This window comes from Mytilus galloprovincialis, chromosome 2 (assembly GCF_965363235.1).
Source record: "Mytilus galloprovincialis chromosome 2, xbMytGall1.hap1.1, whole genome shotgun sequence".
NCBI lineage: Eukaryota > Metazoa > Mollusca > Bivalvia > Mytilida > Mytilidae > Mytilus > Mytilus galloprovincialis.
In genome coordinates, this window is record NC_134839.1 from 113,850,874 (window position 1) to 113,871,618 (window position 20,745).

The 20,745-nt window shown below is 31.6% G+C and overlaps 1 protein-coding gene across 3 annotated transcripts in view; it reads left to right on the top strand.

The window, feature by feature from the left end:
- LOC143065464 (zinc finger CCCH domain-containing protein 10-like) overlaps positions 1-20,745 on the top strand; it is a 125,594-nt gene that overhangs the window by 1,572 nt on the left and 103,277 nt on the right. For all 3 annotated transcript variants that reach the window (XM_076239040.1, XM_076239038.1, XM_076239039.1), the window contains exon 2: positions 4,992-5,080. The gene's annotated coding sequence lies outside the window, so the exon portion shown is untranslated. The remainder of the gene's footprint in view (positions 1-4,991; positions 5,081-20,745) is intronic.

Genomic DNA, 20,745 nt, shown 5'->3' on the forward strand with positions numbered 1-20,745 from the left:
TGTGGTTGTTGTTTGTTTATGTCTTGCATATTTGTTTTTAGTTTATTTTTGTCGAGCCTTCCACTTTAGTCGAAACAGCGAGACATAGCGATCCTACATTCTGTCGGTGGCAGCCACATATATTCACTCTGGTTAAAGTTTTTGAAATTTTAATAACTTTCTTATACTATCCTGGATTTCTACCAAAATTAGACAGAAGCTTGTTTATGATCCTAACATAGTATCTAGAAGTTTATTTTGTAAAAATAAAATTCCATTTGGCAATCAAATGTTGTCCGTACATTAACTCATGAACCGTTCAACCAAAGCTTTTTATACGACCGCAAAATTTGAAAATTTTTTCGTCGTATATTGCTATCACGTTGGCGTCGTCATCTGCGTCGTCGTCGTCTGCGTCGTCGTCGTCGTCCGAATACTTTTAGTTTTCGCACTCTAACTTAAGTAAAAGTGAATGGAAATCTATGAAATTTTAACACAAGGTTTATGACCACAAAAGGAAGGTTGGTATTGATTTTTGGAGTTTTGGTCCCAACATTTTAGGAATTAGGGGCCAAAAAGGGCCCAAATAAGCATTTTCTTGGTTTTCGCACTATAACTTTAGTTTAAGTTAATAGAAATCTATGAAATTTTGACACAAGGTTTATGACCACAAAAGAACGGTTGGGATTGATTTTGGGAGTTTTGGTTTCAACAGTTTAGGAATTAGGGGCCAAAAAAGGGCCCAAATAAGCATTTTTCTTGGTTTTCGCACAATAACTTTAAGTAAATAGAAATCAATGAAATTTAAACACAATGTTAATGACTACAAAAGGAAGGTTGGTATTGATTTTGGGAGTTTAGGTCCCAACAGTTTAGGAATTAGGGGCCAAAAAGGGACCCAAATAAGCATTTTTCTTGGTTTTCGGACCATAACGTTAGTATAAGTAAATAGAAATCTATGAAATTTAAACACAAGGTTTATGACCATAAAAGGAAGGTTGGTATTGATTTTGGGAGTTTTGGTCCTAACATAATAAGGGGCCCAAAGGGTCCAAAATTAAACTTTGTTTGATTTCATCAAAATTGAATAATTGGGGTTCTTTGATATGCCGAATCTAACTGTCATGACTGTGTATGTAGATTCTTAACTTTTGGTCCCGTTTTCAAATTGGTCTACATTAAGGTCCAAAGGGTCCAAAATTAAACTTAGTTTGATTTTGACTAAAAATGAATCAGTTAGGTTCTTTGATATGCTGAATCTAAAAATGTACTTAGATTCTTGATTATTGGCCCAGTTTTCAAGTTGGTCCAAATCGGGGTCCAAAATTAAACTTTGTTTGATTTCATCAAAAATTGAATAAATGGGGTTTTTTGATATACCAAATCTAACTGTGTTGTAGATTCTTCATTTTTGGTCCTGTTTTCAAATTGGTCTACACTAAAGTCCAAAGGGTCCAAAATTAAACTTAGTCTGATTTTAACAAAAATTGATATCTTGAGGTTCTTTGATATGCTGAATCCAAAAATGTACTTAGATTTTTTATTATGGGCCCAGTTTTCAAGTTGGTCCAAATCAGGATCTAAAATTATTATATTAAGTATTGTGCAATAGCAAGTCTTTTCAATTGCACAGTATTGCGCAATGGCAAGAAATATCTAATTGCACAATATTGTGAAATAGCAAATTTTTTTTTAATTAGAGTTATCTTTCTTTGTCCAGAATAGTAAGCAAGAAATATCTAATTGCAAAATATTGTGCAATAGCAAGATTTTTTTTTAATTGGAGTTATCTTTCTTTGTCCAGAATCAACTTAAATCTTTGTTATATACAATATACAATGTATATTCACTTTTTACTACCAACTGATAAATTAAAATAATCTTTACCATTCAGTGAAAACAAGCAGTTTTTTTACATCTTAATATTTTATGATGTATTTAAATGAGTAGTTATTGTTGCAAACTCCATTAGAAATTTTAATTGAGATTAGTTTTGGAATAAGGGAAAGGGGGATGTGATTAAAAAAATTGGGTTCAATTTTTCTCATTTGAAATTTCATAAATAAAAAAGAAAATTTCTTCAAACATTTTTTTGAGAGGATTAATATACAACAGCATAGTGAATTGCTCTAAGAGAAAACAAAAATTTTAAGTTCATTAGAACACATTCATTCTGTGTCAGAAACCTATGCTGTGTCAACTATTTAATCACAATCCAAATTTAGAGCTGAATCCAGCTTGAATGTTGTGTCCATACTTGCCCCAACCGTTCAGGGTTCAACCTCTGCGGTCGTATAAAGCTACGCCCTGCGGAGCATCTGGTTAAATTTTAATATGTTGTTACTGACAACTAAATGAAGGTCAAGTTCAATAATGGCGATTTTGACTATTACCGTTCAGGAGTTCTGGTTCTTGAAAGATTGAAAAATGGAGTTTCCAGTCGTGTCCGTGCATTTACGCATGAACTGTTCTACCTAAGCTTCCCAAATTTTAATATGTTGTTACTGATGACAAAATGGAGGTCAAGTTTAATAATGACGATTTTGACTTTTACCGTTCAGGAGTTATGGTTCTTGAAAGATTGAAAAATGGTGTTTCCAGTCGTGTCCGTGCATTTACGCATGAACTGCTTTACCAAAGCTTCCCAAATTTTAATTTGTTGTTACTGATGACAAAATAGAGGTCAACTTCAATAATGACGATTTTGACTTTTACCGTTCAGGAGTTATGGTTCTTGAAAGATTGAAAAATGGTGTTTCCAGTCGTGTCCGTGCATTTTCTCATGAACCATTCAACCAAAGCTTTTGAAATTTTTATATATGTTGTAACTGATGGCAAATTAGAGGTCAAGTTCAATAATGACGATTTTGACTTTTACCGTTCAGGAGTTGTGGTTCTTGAAAGATTGTGATTCAATTCACGTTGTTGCATTTACTCATGAACCATTCAATCTAAGCTTTTTAAATTTGAAGATGTTGATACTGATGACAAAATGGAGGTCAAATTTGATATTGACGATTTTCACTTTCACCATTCATCAGTAATGGTTCTTGTGATATTGCCAGGACACAAATAAATATTAATAAATCCGGTTTGCTGTCGTTGTGACAGCCTCTTGTTATATGTTGTTACTGATGACAAAATGGAGGTCAAGTTCAATAATGACAATTTTGACTTTTACCTTTCAGGAGTTATTGTTCTTGAAAGATCGTAAAATGGCGTTTCCATTCACATTGTTGCATTTACTCATGAACCATTCAATCTAAGCTTTTCAAATTTTAATATGTTGATACTGATGACAAAAAGGAGGTCAAATTTGATATTGACAATATTCACTTTCACCATTCATCAGTAATGGTTCTTGTGATATTGCCAGGACACAAATAAATGTTAATAAATCCAGTTTACTGTCGTTGTGACAGCCTCTTGTTTATATGTAAGGTGTCAAAGCATAAAAGTATAATAACCTTTCAAGACATAATAATTACTTGGACTACCATCAAATGAGATTTTATTATTATATAGTCATTCAATAAATCTCATTTTGTAGAAAAAGTATTTTGTTCCATTATAAATTAGAAAAAATACCAATTCAACATCAAGTTTTAAATAGTATATTGGTGTTGAAAGAAACAGTTTTTGTTTAAAATAGGCAAAAAATTGTACTTCAAAGAAAAGATCTACAACCATGATGAAAGAATTCTGAACCAAAAGTTTTCTTGAGAATTTGTAAATGTAGTTCATCATACTGTAATTGATTAAATTTTAAGATCTTGTTTGTACTGCAGAGATGATGAAATTTTGTGATTTACAATACATTGAACATACTCCCTTAAATAGAAGAACATAGACGCTTGCCCTTGCCAAGTTCTGGTATAGGCTGGCAGAAAAATTAGAACATTGATTTGTAAAATAAGTAGTGTTGTCAAATCGTACACTTTTGCCTAACCGGTTACTCGGATAATCGTTCGACCGATTAACCGGTTAACCGGTAATTTAAGTTGGTGTTTGAAAGCCTTATCAATAGAACCCTACACATAAATATAAGATGTGGTATGAGTGTCAATTTGACAACAAGTCATTAATACGCTTTTAGAATTGAAGTTTTTCCTTTAGCATTATAAAGCATGTCTGTGAGGATTCCTGGCGAAGTTTGACTTTTAATAATCAAATACACCGTATCAACTATAGCGTTTGTACCAACTTCAGATTAAAAAATCCAAAAACAAAATCTTATTCTCGTAGAATTGAATATGTCATATGTCTGAAACCGATTATTCTTTCCTTTTCTCTTGTTGTCTCTGAAAATAATGGGGTGTGTTTCAATTTGAAATGATTAATTATAAAAAAGAAGATGTGGTATGATTACCAATGAGACAATTCTTCACAAGAGACCAAAATGACACAGAAATTAACAACTATAGGTCATTGCACATGCTGTACGACTGTTTTTTCACTGTGTTTGCTTTTTTCTTTAAGCATGTTACTCGTACTTTCACGTATACATTGAGTACATTCAAATTGGTTTGCATTTCACAATTTTTTAATTTAAAGTAAGACTAACCATTGAACTACGGAGGTTGCACATTTAAATGTAGGTTCACACAATATTAGATCGAAAACGAAATAATGAAGTAATTAGTAAAATTAAATCTCATTACTGATTTAAAGTTACTGTTTAAAAAACATGTTTACTAACTATGTTTCTTAAAGATCCTGCCCCGAACTCTAATTAATTTTATGTTTTTAGGATTAACAATAGCAATCAATATACTGGACAATTGATCTGTCAAACTAATTACCACGACAACAATTTTTAAATAAAACAACTATTTAATGATTTGATTTTCAACACAAATTTATATCAAATCTATCGAAATTGAAAAAAGTCCAGTTAACCGGTTAGCGTTTTTGGTATTCGGTATTCGGTCGTTCGACCGATTAACCGGTTAACCGTTGACAACACTAAAAATAAGTAATTTAAAAATGTTTTTCTCTTCTTCTAATGACAGGATTGTCTTTCAACTGGAGACCTCAATTTCCAAGTTATTTATTCAGAGATTAGTTTCTTAATTCAAGTGTTACAGCTACCAGAAAATATGTAAGTAATGTCTCCTCTAAGATAAAGAAGTTAATTTTATCAGTAAATAGATTGGTAGTGCTTGCATTATGCATGATAATAAATATATAATAATTTACGTCATGCTGGCTATCAAATTGAAAACTACATATACGCCTTATTTCAAGTCCAGATTTTTAGTATTCGTATTGTCATCTTAGAAAGTCATACTGATTTAAATACTACAACCCCATGATTTTGACCCATGTATATAGCAAAATCCTAAATACACTGTTTGGTTGTGCGTCTGTCAGATGTGGAACGTAGAGCAGATAAAGTAATAGGTAAGAGGTGAATATACTATTGGTACCGGTATCAGATTCGAACTTGTTAATTATTGGCAATATTAATTATGTGGAAAACAAAAGGGTCTGGAGTGGTGTAACTTTATATCAACACCATTGTCCTATATTAGCTTTATATAAAGTTGAATTCTTTGGATTAGTCGTTTTTACCCCATGACGGCTGATAAATTGGACCTCGTTATTTTATTATTATAGGTAGGTCAAGGTACGACCTTCAACACAGAGCCTTGGCTCACACCGAACAGCAAGCTATAAAGGGCCTATGTCTGCATTATTGTTACAGTGTTTCTAAGAGTTTTCTCTATTGGCAAAAAAGTAAAAACAAAACATCTTGACTATTAAATCTTTTTGTTGTAAAACTTTGGCTCAAGCAATAAATTTACTTGATAAAATATACTACTTAATGTGTATGTCTAATGATAATATATCTTCAGATACAGTGATCGTTATGTCATTGTTAACCTTTTCCATGGAAATGTACCCAATATTTTAAAAGATGTCTGTTTCAGTGTTATCAGAGCAGCTTGTAATCATATATTAATAGACAGAAAATGTACACTGAGAGCACTTAAATCAAGATTTGATACCACAAGAGCTATTAATATAGAAATACATAAAATATAAGCAATTATATAGATAAGAAAATGTGGTATGATTGCCAATGAGACAAATCTTCTCAACTGAGTTGGGAAAGTTTTACATACAGATATATTTTTTCACAACCATGAGTGCAATAAACATTATGATTAATTTTGGTGATTGATGCAAAATTCAAGCAAATATGTCTTCATCCAGTACCAGTACATCTTTTGAATTTTATGCCTGAATAAAAGGCGATGTTGTGGATGTCAATAAGACAATAATCCAAATAGAATGAAGCAGTAAAAACTAGCAAACTTTTTTAACATTAGATTTAAATATCTGAGTGCAGTAAATCTGTGAGGAACAAGAGTTAAGGTTTAGAGTTATTCCCCTTGAACTGATATTACAATTAAATAAAATCCGTGGCAAAATTTGTATTCGTCAGTAGTTTTTGTGTATCTATTTCATATAATATTGTAAAAGTGAAATTAAGAAGTTTTTTGAGGGAGATAACATGTAGTTTTAATTCAGTTACAATTGTTTATACCTTGAATCAACATTTGTTTCTCTTCTATAAAAAATCATAAATTGTTTCACATTTTGTCATTTCAGGCTATTTAAAGTTTACCATACAGCGATCTATAACTGTCCATATCCTCCTCCTTTGGTGTCCAGTTAAAATGTGTCTCATTGGCAACCATACCAAATCTCTATTTTTTTTTATTGATGGGTATGCAAATTTGAAATGTGAACTACTTTTAAAGAGTATAATCTCCATTTACGTGTCCAAGGAACATAACCTTATTATTATGCCCCACCTACGATAGTAGAGGGGCATTATGTTTTCTGGTCTGTGGGTCCATTTGTTCGTCCGTCTGTTGTACCGTTCGTCCGTCTGTCCGTTCGTCCCGCTTCAGGTTAAAGTTTTTGGTCAAGGTATTTTTTGATGAAGTTGAAGTCCAATCAACCTGAAACCTAGTATACATGTTCCCTATGATATGATCTTCCTAATTTGAATGCCAAATTAGAGTTTTTACCCCAATTTCACGGTCCACTAAACATAGAAAATGATAGTGTGAGTGGGGCATCCGTGTGCTAAATGGACACATTCTTGTTTTTATTCTTAAATTGATATTTTGGTTTGGCCTGTTTCTCAATAACTTTTGTTAATATGTTCAGTAACTTTTTTATGTAGTATATGTAAATATGTCAAATTCCTTTGACTTAATTATCATATTTCAGTTGTCCATCTATTTTTGTTTACAAGGTTATTTTTATTTAGGATATGTAAATTTATAAGGATATGAATATGGGTTTTTCCTCCAATAATAAAAATAAACGTTAATATCTGGGAAATATATTTTTGACTGGTTTGAATTCATGTTTTGTATTATTATCTTTCCTTCTATTACAAATGTATTGCATGGTCTTGTGAGTCTTGAAGACGTCCATTATCACTGAACTAGTACATATTTTTGTTTAGGGGTCAGCTGAAGCAGAATTTTGTTGATGTATTGAAGACCCATTGATGGCCTTCTGCTGTTTAATCTGCTCTTTGGTCAGGTTGTTGTCTAATGAGACATTCCCCGTTTCCATTCTCAATTTTGTTAAACTTTGAAGAATAAAAGAATAAAATAGAGAGTCAGACATTGCACATTACATTTTCGGGGAGACATTTCTGTAAGTACACTCTATAGACAACTGTTAAGGAAAATCTCCCCCCCCCCCTCGTTTTCAGAATCTAGATTCCATTTTGTTATTTATAAAAGTTATCCTACTTGGGTTGGTAAAATAAAGGTGATATTAAAGTTACTTGTCTATAGATAACCTCTAGACGTAGTTTGATTTTACTATTGGTGGGTTGGTATCCTACTTGGGTTGGTAAAATAAAGGTGATATTAAAGTTACTTGTCTATAGATAACCTCTAGACGTAGTTTGATTTTACTATTGGTGGGTTGGTATCCTACTTGGGTTGGTAAAATAAAGGTGATATTAAAGGGGCACTAGCTGTCAAATTCATGCTCACCAATTTGACTCAAATTCTCATATTTTATTTATAACAATGTAAAACATTTTTCAAAACTATCAAAAGTATAAAATAAACAATTTACAGGCCATGGTCTGGATAAGATTTAGCTTCGTTTCGTGTGAATTTTAGCAATGACACCATATAATTAAATTTCAAGTTGACCTTCTCTGACCATATAAGCGATGTAAACATAAACATAGATATAAATAGACGATTAAGCAACTCGTGCAGTTGGATTTTTATAGGTCTACTTAATTTTGTATTATAGATTAAAAATTTATGTTTATCGTCGTTTTTTAAAGGCAGTGCTTTAAGGCCTGACTTTCAAGTCATGAGGTTCATCTTTTCATACGCAATCTATGCAGGAGGTCTTTTGGCCAGAAATAGATCCGGAAATGTTCGAATTTCTCCTCTTCTTTTTATGGTATGATATGGTTTTTGTTTCTTTCATTTACATTGGGGACTAAAGAAACGATCAGTGTGTATTGTTCGTTTTATAGAACTTGTTATTAATGTGTATTTTGCATTATAAGCAGTCAACCTGACTACAAACTATCATTATTTGTATTCCGTGTGGAAAGAGGTCGGGTCAATTTCGAGTGTTATCTGACATCTAAAGATTTTTTAATTAGTTCAGACGTTGATATAACAATGAAAAGTCGACTGAACATGATTAATATTGCATCTTCTATAATTCAAAGCGGAATTCGGTTTATAAACGAGAAACCGTAAAGCGTTTTCAATTTCGGTATTAGTTATGTATGTTGTCTACGTATTATCCTGGTTCCCGGTACTACGTTCCGGGTATTAGCTATTTGATATATCTGATGTGTAACATTACGATCAGGTACCAGCCAATCTACGTGTGTATGTGTACATGATTTCCCGCCAAAATGACCGACTTACAGCTATGGAAAAATAGTCCATAAACGTTCCGTATAATGATATGCAAATTCATAATTAATCGTAACTTTTTTTATCTTTATATAATAAATATAACAAAATGGATTCCACAAAATTGAAAATAGCATTATTTTACGAGGATTTCTAATATTTTTTTCACTTCCGGGCGCAGTAATACGTATGTTTTGAAGAAGCTCTAAGAAATTGACAAAGTGAATTGAGAAGGAAACGGATAGATATACGTCCTTGCTATCAGGTAAAACAATTTAAATGTACAGAAAAAACACATTTACTTCACACAAATAGTACAGGCTTAAGCATTTTATTGTCTTATACACGACTGTAGTCTGGTGTTTAAACGACGGCGGTGACCTACAAGGTACGGGTCATACTGGGTCAAGTCTAAATATGTAAACATATCCACGTGCTATTAGGTAGAAAGCATCGTAATGCAATATCTACAATTTTTTCCTCCTTTATACATCGTTTAACCAGATATATTTCTCTTTCAAATACACTTAAACACGGGTTGTATGTACGTATCTTTTCTAGTGTTTTCTTGTCCTTATTAAAGTTCATTTGTTGATGTTTAAATATTTTTGAACGACTGAACACAGGAGTGAATGAATGCAACAATTATATATACTGAAGACTTGGGCTGTACAATGATAGTGTACGTATATCATACTGATAATTATTCTAGCAGTAATTATGTTAATTTAGGATGTAATGACAGGAATTCATGAGCTATGCCTCAGGCTTTCTGAAAAAATATCAATGACAATGTAAACAGGAACAAAACATTGACACGAATGATGCTCTCTTCTATGTTATAGTTATTTAGGTATGTGTGTTGCACAAGTTTCAAAAAAACTTAAGTTATAAAACTTTTTTTCAGGGCACAAACCCACTTTAAAGAGACTTGTCTACTGCCATACCCATCCTATTTTCATGCACCATTTGCAAGCAAGAGACTGAATGGTTTGCAAAATTAAAAATCAGGACGGTGTCCAATTAAACCAAAAGAACTAAACTGGATGAATATTGTAGGAGAAATCTAGAGGAAAGTTTTGATTTGTGAAATTGGTTTTCCTGAAAAGTCATTCATCCTAGCCTGCAGGAAGGAACTATAACTGTCCGCCACCAACTGACGAGCTAATGTTGAGCTTCACATATGGAATTACTCAAATACCATCAATGTCTATGTTTTCAGCACAGATTTCACAAGTTATGACACAGCTGTGCTTTTATTTTATACCTGTTAAAGAGTTGTATACTAAATTTTATTTTTTTATCAATAAATATATCTTGTGTCATTTAAGAACTTGTATTTTGCCAAAAGATGCATACTAGTGAATGAAAGTGGTGCAGTTCATTTTGCTTTGGTATATAGAATTGAATTACAATTGTTCATGTTATTGGAATGCATATAAAAATAAGGAGATGTGGTACAATGTATATACATGAAATTTAGTGAGTTTATCAAGCAAAAGTGAATAAGAAATAGGTATAAGCAGTTACAGGTGCTACTGTACAATCTCAAACAATGAGAAAAACTCATACCGTAAAGAGAATTTCATATTTACAAGTAAGTTTTGTTTTTGCGCTGAATAATTTTCTTCTATTGTTTTAATTGCAAATATGGGAAGTGGTTAAAATGCTAATGAGACAGCTGTTATGGCCACAGAGCCTTAATTGAAAACTTCTTTTTCATTCATACCGGTAGATTTTGCCTGGAGGTAGAAACATATCTGCCAACTTTTCAAAATGGACATGGGGGTTTTACGTGAAAGATGGTTCATATAGTCATACAAAACCTTCAATTTGCCCCACTGGCTAATCGCCTACTTTTAAAAAAACCGCCACAAACTGATTTATCAAATCGCCCCACATGTGAAATTGGTTAAATCATGTTAAATATTACTCCTGCCAACCCGCCCTACTTATAAAAAAAACGGTAATATTTAGATTAATATATATATATATATAATTAAAAATAAAAACTCGCACCACTTTAATGAAAACTAATCTACACAGAATATAAACAAACCGAAAATTTATTTAATTACTATTATTGATACACTGAAATTATAATTCTAAAAAAAAAAATGTATTGTTGAAGAATAACTAAGTTTTGAAGCTTAGTTATTTGCATCTATACTATTAAACGAGAAGACCTCATTTTGGGTGTCGCTTCTCTTCTTTCCACAATAAATTAATCAACACGCCTCTGTGTCCTATAGGTACAGTGCATAGTCGCATTTGTCATCCATTCATATGATTATTCAGATTGAGTTATTTTGGGAAAAAATCGAGAAAAAGGGCATCCGGATATTGTCCCGTCATTGGACAAAATTTTAAGTCAGATTATACTTCCGGTTTGCGTTTTTCTGTATACTTTGAACATACATATACTACGAATTAAGTGTATTTTCAGAATTCTATCTGCTATCATTTTCAAGTTTACTATCCACGGTGGTCACAGAGTTTATTAAATAGAGAGGGTCTGTATACTATATCAATGATCACCATGGATCGATTAAAAAACTTAGAATTGAAAGTAAATACACTTTATTTATATAGTGAATGTTCATAATATACAGATAATCGCTAAAATTATTCGTGCACTTTTGATACCTTTTCTGAAATTCTCCAGTCAATAAATCTTTTACAAAGTTCATTGATTACAAAAAAAAGAAGATGTGGTATGATTGCCATGTTGACAACTCTCCACAAGAGACCAAATTTAAATGACACAGAAATTAAGAACTACAGGTCATCGTACGGCCTTCAACAACGAGCAAAGACCATACCGCATACTCAGCTTTAATAGGCACCGAAATGAAAATGTAAAACAATTTAAACGAGAAAACTAGCGGCCTTATTTATGTACAAAAAATGAACGAAAAACAAATATGTAACGCATAAACAAACGACAACCACTGAAGTACAGGCTCCTTACTTAAATGTTCATAACATACTAAATGTATATTCATATTGAAATTGATAGAAAACCACACATTGGGAATTTTGGAAATAAAGGAGGAGGGATTAAAAAAAAAAAATTCCTGTCCCCAATAACCTATGATTTATAATAATTTTACTGAAATTCTCCAGTCATTCAATATTTCACAAAATTCTTCCAACAACACCAGTGTTCTCCCCAGAAATTTTGGATAGCATCACATTTTGCGTAAAAAAAATAACTATTTTATTTTTTAATTTCATTTGTCGCGTCGCGTTGATGCTCTATTTCCTTTATATGTTTTAGTTTATATTGTTCAATTCATTAATACAATTAAACTATAACAACAAAAACAGTTGTTTCAGTTTATGTTTTCTTTATTCATTTATAGTTACAGAATTATTTTTTTCCTCTTGTGCCAAATAAAAATAAATATGTGCTTTCAGTTACCCAACAATAAGTCAAATGAATGAATGGTTCATTATAGTGCAACCTGTATATATACAAAACTAAATATCTAGTACACAAAATTAACTTTTTTTTTATATTATATTAAGTAAAGATAAAGTAGCAAAAGTACCAAAAAAATATCAATTTAAAAACTTTTTTTATCATGTTATGAATTTCATTGTTTCATGGCACTGAATGAATTAGTCCCTGTTGTTTCTTATCTTTACATCAAAATGATACGTACTTTTAACAAAGTTATCTAACAAATAGTTTATTAATACGTAGTTTTCTCTATTGGTTTATTTTTTCTGTCTACCGTCCGTCTGTTGTCATTATCGTGAAAATGCGGATTTTTGTCATATCTGGTCCGGTTTCGATCCGTAGATTACACAAAAATGTGCAATGGCGGCCGCAGAAAAATTAACGAAAATGAGTCCGAGAATAAACATTGTTTGACAAGAGATTGTGAATGAATAAGACGCTTTTAATGCATTAAATGAATTAAACATAAACTTAAGCCAATTATGATAACTTTTTAAAGAAGTATAAAACTTATTTTAGCTCAAAACCAAAATTCTCGCTCTCGTATTACCGGAAGAGAAAGAAAGTATTTTTTTGGAGAGTTGCACAAATAAACGACCTTTTAAAAAACAATCGTTTTTGAAATTTCGCAATACAATACATAGATTTCGAATTGTTTTTGTGATTGCATTTTTCTATGTCGAAATTGGTGATTGCAGACACGTGGTATTAGTCATGTCACAAGTGTCAGCTTGGGATATTCGCATCCAAACAGTTATCACCCTGAGGGCAATTAACACCTGGCTATTTAATCTCTTAATTGTCTTTAGTGTCCGACTTAAAGGGATTACAATTAAAGGTGATATAATTTTTATGATCACAATCGATAATAGATGAAAGTTCAAAATTGAGGACAAGTAATATAGCATCTTCAAAATAATTATAGCGTCGCGGGAATTATTATAGCATCACGGTGAAAAAATATAGCGTCGCGGTACCGCGACGCTAAAACGGCCTGGGGAGAACACTGAACACTTTACATACTTTAAACTACGCTCTGAATGCCCGCGATTTCGCGGGTGTGTTCTAGTAACAATTGAAAAGAAACCTGTTAATTGTATCATAATGCAATATAAGGAATTTAACTTGTATTCAACGGGATAACATCTTTTTCCAGAAGTGGGGAGAGTTGGCATTACTAAATTCATCCTGGTTAATAATATATTTATCTAGATTTCACTGATTTCCATTAGGTGGGACCAGTTAGCAGGAGTAATATTAACGGAATTTAACTTATATACAACGGGATAACATCTTTTTACATGAGTGGGGCGAGTTGGCATTAGTAAATTCTTCCTGGTTAATAATATATTTATCTAGATATCGTTTTCTATTAGGTGGGGCAAGTTGGCAGGAGTAATATTAAGGGATATAACACATTTCACAAGTGGGGCGATTTGGTTATCCAGGTTGGGGCAGTTTTTTTTTTTAAAGTGGGGCGAGTTAGTGAAAAAGTGGGGCGATTTGTCATGGATTCCCTTCAAATATATTCTAATGTGGTTTTTGGCTTCTTCGTGCATAAACAAGCTCATTGCCATTGTTGAATTAATTGTTTTCTTTAAAATAGTCGACAAAATTGCTCTTACAAAATTTCCATTTGGGAGCCTTGAGCTCGATGGGGGAAATACTCTGCAAATACTGACAGTTGGCAGGTATGGTCATCAAAAAAGTTGATGTGTTACTATGTACATTTACCATTATGTTACTTGATGTTCTTGCTATACACACAGTACAGAGACTAGTCAATCTTTGTGAACTATTTTTTATGGGGGTCATAGAATATGCGTATACAATCAATAATTAAAAATAGTCTATTAATATTGAAAAGGAAAAGTTCTTATATGTCTAAAGAAGAGGGACGAAAGACACCAAAGGGACAGTCAAACTCATAAATTTAAAGCAAACTGACAAGGCCATGGCTAAAAATGCATTTCATGGCGAGGCACAGAAAATATACTGTAAACAGTAGACTATAGATATAGGTGAACTAGGTACAAAAGAACTCTAAATCTTAAATTCTACAAACCACCTCTGTTCTATGGAAGATAATGATATAACTGGACTAGAAATACACACAACCTGTAATTAACTGCCTTTACAGCGCTTTCGCGCTTTGATTCCTAAATAAGAATGATTTTTTGTGGATCGAATCAGTCAATTAAATTATTTACCTTTGTTTCACTTTCATTGTTGACATTCTTTTCCTTTAAATAACCGTACACGGACTATGCATGCGTTATTCTATCTTTTTCTATGAGGTTAAATTGGAGTTCACATGAATACAGGTTTAATGAGGTCAAGTTATTCACTTGCAAGTGAATAATTCATTATCAATTTTTATTACCTTAATTTGTCAAATTGAACCATTTCAGCTGCTAACAGTGAATTATTATTTAACTATTTCACTTTCATTAATGATTGAGCAAAAAAAACATCATACTTTAGATTTTTTATATATCTTGTAGCTAGTGCCCCTTTAAAGTTACTTGTCTATAGATAACCTCTAGAGTCTAGACGTAGTTTGATTTTACTACTGGTGGGTTGATGTCTTAAATATGTACTCCATACAATGGCAACAGATCAACACTTTTTATACGATCGCAAAAATTGAAAATTTTTTGGTCATATATTGGTATCACGTTGGCGTCGTCGTCCGAATACTTTTAGTTTTCGCACTCTAACTTTAGTAAAAGTGGATAGAAATCTATGAAATTTAACACAAGGTTTATGACCACAAAAGGAAGGTTGGGATTGATTTTGGGAGTTTTGGTCCCAACATTTTAGGAATTAGGGGCCAAAAAGGGCCCAAATAAGCATTTTCTTGGTTTTCGCACTATAACTTAAGTTTAAGTGAATAGAAATCTATGAAATTTTGACACAAGGTTTATGACCACGAAAGGAAGGTTAGGATTGATTTTACGAGTTTTAGTTCAAACAGTTTAGGAATTAGGGGCCAAAAAAGAGCCCAAATAAGCATTATTCTTGTTTTTCGCACAATAACTTTAGTATAAGTAAATAGAAATCAATGAAATTTAAACACAAGGTTTATGACCACAAAAGGAAGGTTGGGATGATTTTGGGAGTTGAGGTCTGAACAGTTTAGGAATTGGGGGCCAAAAAGGGGCCCAAGTAAGCATTATTCTTGGTTTTCGCACCATAACTTTAGTATTAGTAAATAGAAATCTATGAAATTTAAACACCAGGTTTATGACCCCTACAGGAAGATTGGGTTTGATTTTGGGAGTTTTGGTCCCAACAGTTTAGGAATAAGGGGCCCAAAGGGTCCAAAATTGAACTTCGTTTGATTTCATAAAAAATTGAATAATTGGGGTTCTTTGATATGCCGAATCTAACTGTGTATGTAGATTCTTAATTTTTGATCCCGTTTTCAAATTGGTCTATATTCAGGTCCAAAGGGTCCAAAATTAAACTTAGTTTGACTTTAACAAAAATTGAATCCTTTGGGTTCTTTGATATGCTAAATCTAAAAATGTACTTAGATTTTTGATTATGGGCCCAGTTTTCAAGTTGGTTCTAATCAGGATCCAAAATTATTATATTAAGTATTGTGCAATAGCAAGAAATTTTCAATTGCACAGTATTCAGCAATAGCAAGAAATCTTCAATTGCACAGTATTGTGCAATAGCAAGAAATTTTCAATTGCACAGTATTGCGCAATAGCAAGAAATCTTCAATTGCACAGTATTGTGCAATAGCAAATATTTTCAATTGCACAGTATTGTGCAATAGCAAATATTTTCAATTGCACAGTATTGCGCAATAGCAAGAAATTTTCAATTGATTGGAGTTATCTTTCTTTGTCCAGAATAGTAGTTGAATCAACTTAAATCATTGTTTTATACAATATACAATGTATATTCACTTTTACTACCAACTGATAAATTAAAACAATCTTTATTGTCCATTTGACTTCTATATATTTGCAGAAAAAAATTCTTAAAAATTCATTTTTATAAATTAATATTTTTTTCCTTGATGTATGTTAATATATGATATGTACGAACTCTGACTATTAATTTCATAAATTTGGGTCGATAATCAAAAAAGTTTCCCATTAGGTCTCTATGTTAATTTTATTTTTTGAAGTGTTGATTACCTGATGGAGTAAGTATAAGTAGTGTAACGGCCTTCCAACCGAAACAAAAACAACATACATGTGCTTTTAATGTTTGTTTATTTGTACCATGTGACTTTGCATATTTGAATGTTAAGATGACCTCTACTGACCATCAACCAAACTTAGATTTCATGTCATGTGATTGCAATAATTGTTCTATCTATGATAAGAAACTGCAATTTCCATTTTCTGTTTTAAAAAATATTAGATATAGTATAAACTACATGTAGTAAAATAGTACTGTATAGGGAAAGGATATGAAAATTAATATTGTTTTATATTTTTACCTTCATATATGTTATGTTAGTGGACATGAGTTATGACAGAATTTACCAACTATAAAAACATTTTTTTTCCCCCTAAATTGTTTGCTTCCAAGATGTGCATTTTGCACATTAATAAATAACTGAATGTATATTAACTTAAATCTGTTTTTTAAGTATCCAGTGCGTCTTTGTAAATGTATTGTTAAACAACTCACCATGCTAAAAGCATGAAAAGCTTGTGTATAGTAAGCTAACTTATATAAATATAATGATATAAAATCAATAATCAAAACTATAAAGTGATGATCATTTTGGTATAGTCACATGGAACAAATAAACAAACATTAAAAGCACATGTATGTTGTTTTTGTTGTGGTCTGGAAGGCCGTTACACTACTTATACTTACTCCATCAGGTAATCAACACTTCAAGAAATAAAATTAACATAGGGACCTAATGGCATACTTTTTTAATTATTGACCAAAAATTATGAAATTAATAGTCAGAGTTCGTATATATACCATATATTAACATACATCAAGGAAAAAATTATTAATTTATAAAAATGAATTTTTAAGAATTTTTTTCTGCAAATATATAAAAGTCAAATGGACAATACCATTCAGTGATAACAAATTTTTCTCATTTCAGATTTCATAAATAAAGAGAAAATTTCTTCAAACATTTTTTTGAGAAGCTTTATATTCAACAGCATAGTGAATTGCTCAAAGGCAAAAAAAATATTTTAAGTTTATTAGACCACATTCATTCTGTGTACGAAACCTATGCTGTGTCAACTATTTAATCACAATCCAAATTTAGAGCTGAATCTAGCTTGAATGTTGTGTCCATACCTGCCCCATTCGTTCAGGTTTCAACCTCTGCGGTCGTATAAAGCTGCGCCCTGCGGTGCATCTGGTTTTTCATATAAAATATAACTTTACACCCATTTTTGATAGTTTAAGGGACAAAGACATGATTGATATCTATTTTTGTTAGAAAAGAAAGTACAAGTTTTCAACAATAGGGTTGATAGGACAATGAGAAAGGCATGTGGTTAAAGAACTGAAATAGAAATAGCTAGTTAGTTTCAGTGACATTCTGGAGACATTTGTAAAAGTTTCTTTATAATTCAATTAATTGGATAACTAAGTTTGTTTCTGCAGCTGGTGGGATAGTAAATTCATCAATTTGATGTTATTTGTATCACAAGCTAACCAAATTAACTAAGATAGGAATATATAATTGTATTTCCTTTGTCTGTAGAGAGTGATGGATTATTTTGTTACAACACTTCTTGATAGTATATTAGATTTTTATACCTTTCAATTGTATTGCTCTTATTAGTGGATAGATGAGTATTTTGTCCTTTCATAAAAATGTCTCTCATTGAAGGAAAAAGTAAATTTGATAACAGTATGTATATCAATTTCTGTTGAGATAATTAAGGACCTCCAGCTGACTTTGTCATTTCTTTTTGTCTTGTACAATTCTAGTTAAATTGGAAATTTAAATTTTAATACAAAAGCAGTGTGAAATTTTCTTTAATCACACATTATGATGTTGGCTGACTCAGGCTGTTGTCATAATATATATACTGTGATTAAAACTTGAGGCTAGCAATAAACTGTTTCAATGCTGTAATTAGTCAGATTGTACAAATATTGGCTCATTTTATCAAAGTAAAAACAAGTGATTCCTTTAGGCAAGTTAGAAAATCTGACGACTTGAAAGCAATCTAATATGTACACCTTGGTGCTCGGCTGTCATATATAATATGACGTTTGCTAATAAGAGTTCCAATGATCTTGTTTGCTTTGCCGATTTTTAATATGAGAATGTAAGTTTGTAAGATTAAAGTGAAGACGATGTTGTTAAAACAAATTGGTTTAGGATGTTAGTAGATGGCAAATCAGTAATAATGTGTGGAGAGAATGGATTGATTAGATTTCTTACATGTCTCAATACTTCCATAGATATCCGAGAAGGTCAGAACAAACTTGATTGGTTGTCATTGCCGTAATTAATCCTACCAGATTTGTAGGATATTCTAAGCTGGTCGGAGGAGGAAAAAGGATTTTTCTTTGATCCTTATATCCCAAGAGATAATGAACAGTCATAAATTTTATGTATTGAGTAGCTTTAAAATTCATGATCGCATCTTAGAAACGTGTTGAGGAATAAAGCTGATAAAATTATAAGTTCCTGAAGGATTTCTTCCATTAACAGTTTCCTTGATTGCAAATCATTTTCCTGATGTACTTTCTAAAGTTAAAAACAATAAATAGTCATAACATATGGCCAAGATACTTATGTATTGGTGAACAAAGAATTTTAAAGACTTGAACAAAATTACTGTGGGCATGGATGTATAATTTTGTTAAAACTTTGAAATGAATTAATGTTTGATGTATTATAATAGCTACTCCCTCCAAGTGTTTTATGTATAGCTGTTTCCTAAAAATATAGTATGTGTGGCTGTTCCCTCAAAGTTTTTAATGTATATATGTTCTTTCAAGTGTTTCATGTATAGACGTTACGCACAATGTTGGTGACGTTTTCAGATTTCACGTACCCGACACTTAAAAATGGCCTTAAACAAGAAAAAATATTATGAAGGACAAGTGTTATTATGTGTAAAAAACATTTAAAGCTCTACAAAAATTAAGTTACAGATAGTTTATCGGTTTTTATTCAGTTTTGTCAATCTGTTTACCTAATCCTAACAAGAAAAATCTTGTATTTTTCGTGTAGACGGGTAACATCATAATGTTGTTCTTCGAGTATTCCTTCTTTTTTCGGGTACTTATAGGTATGTAAAATATAATATTGCTACACCAAGAAGAGGAGCGTAGGGGCTTTGGGGTGACATGTGTCTAAAACGTAAATAACGCAATTTTTGGACCGAGTAGGCATTGAAAGAAGTCATTTTTGATTGTAGACACCAAGAAAAAATATCACTCCCTTACGGCTTAACAGTTTAGAATGCATTTATAGCGAGAATATTATATTCTCAAATTGACGATAGCGCATATCCTTTTGTAAAGCAAGTTTGGAAAATTCTATGAAAGCAAAGAAATCTAATGTAAATGAGCGAATCCCGTGAAAACATCGACATCATTTCCAAAAACCTAGCCTTAAGTACACTGCCACAACAACATTTAAAAAACTTGTTCTATAAAGAAATCATCAACATTGATTAAAAATGTGCAAAACTTTTCATTTAGTCAGAAAATATAACATGCATTCTATTTTATTACATCTGAACAGCATTTATTCGGACAGTTATCTCATTTATAGCATTAAACAAAAAAATATTGGTCATATGAACCTTAAAGGTCTATCGTCACAAACAAATTTAACCAACGTTTTACGTTAGTAATTCCGGTGATGGTTATAGAAAGCAACGAAAAATAATGTGTTTTGCATTTTAGATCGGAGAATAAAGCCAGCATGATAAATTCCAAATAAAAAAGAAAATGCTCGATGCTTTAAATAATATTTTTATCGATTAGTATCGAATATCAATGCATTGAAAGGGTGTCTACCAAAATGTCACAATGAAAGCGTTTTAATTTTTCTTAGAATTATTAAGGACAAGTAGTTACTTATCTTCAAAAAAGAGTAAAAACAACATAAGTGTTTCGAAAAACATCTCTATAAAGCCAAATTCCTTTGCAAAAGGAACATGTTGATGTATATAAAGTAAATAGAGATCTAAAAATCAACAAAATGAAGGCGGTCGCATGGTGGTCTACCAAAATGTCACAGCATCGATAATTTGACGTTTTTGACATTTACTTGTAATGCGACGTATAATTGCGTTAGTCTGTTTTTGTAACGTATTTATTTTACTATGAGAATATATATAAAATATGAATTTATAATTTAAATTTGATTTCACCTCGTTGAAATGAGTTTCTCTT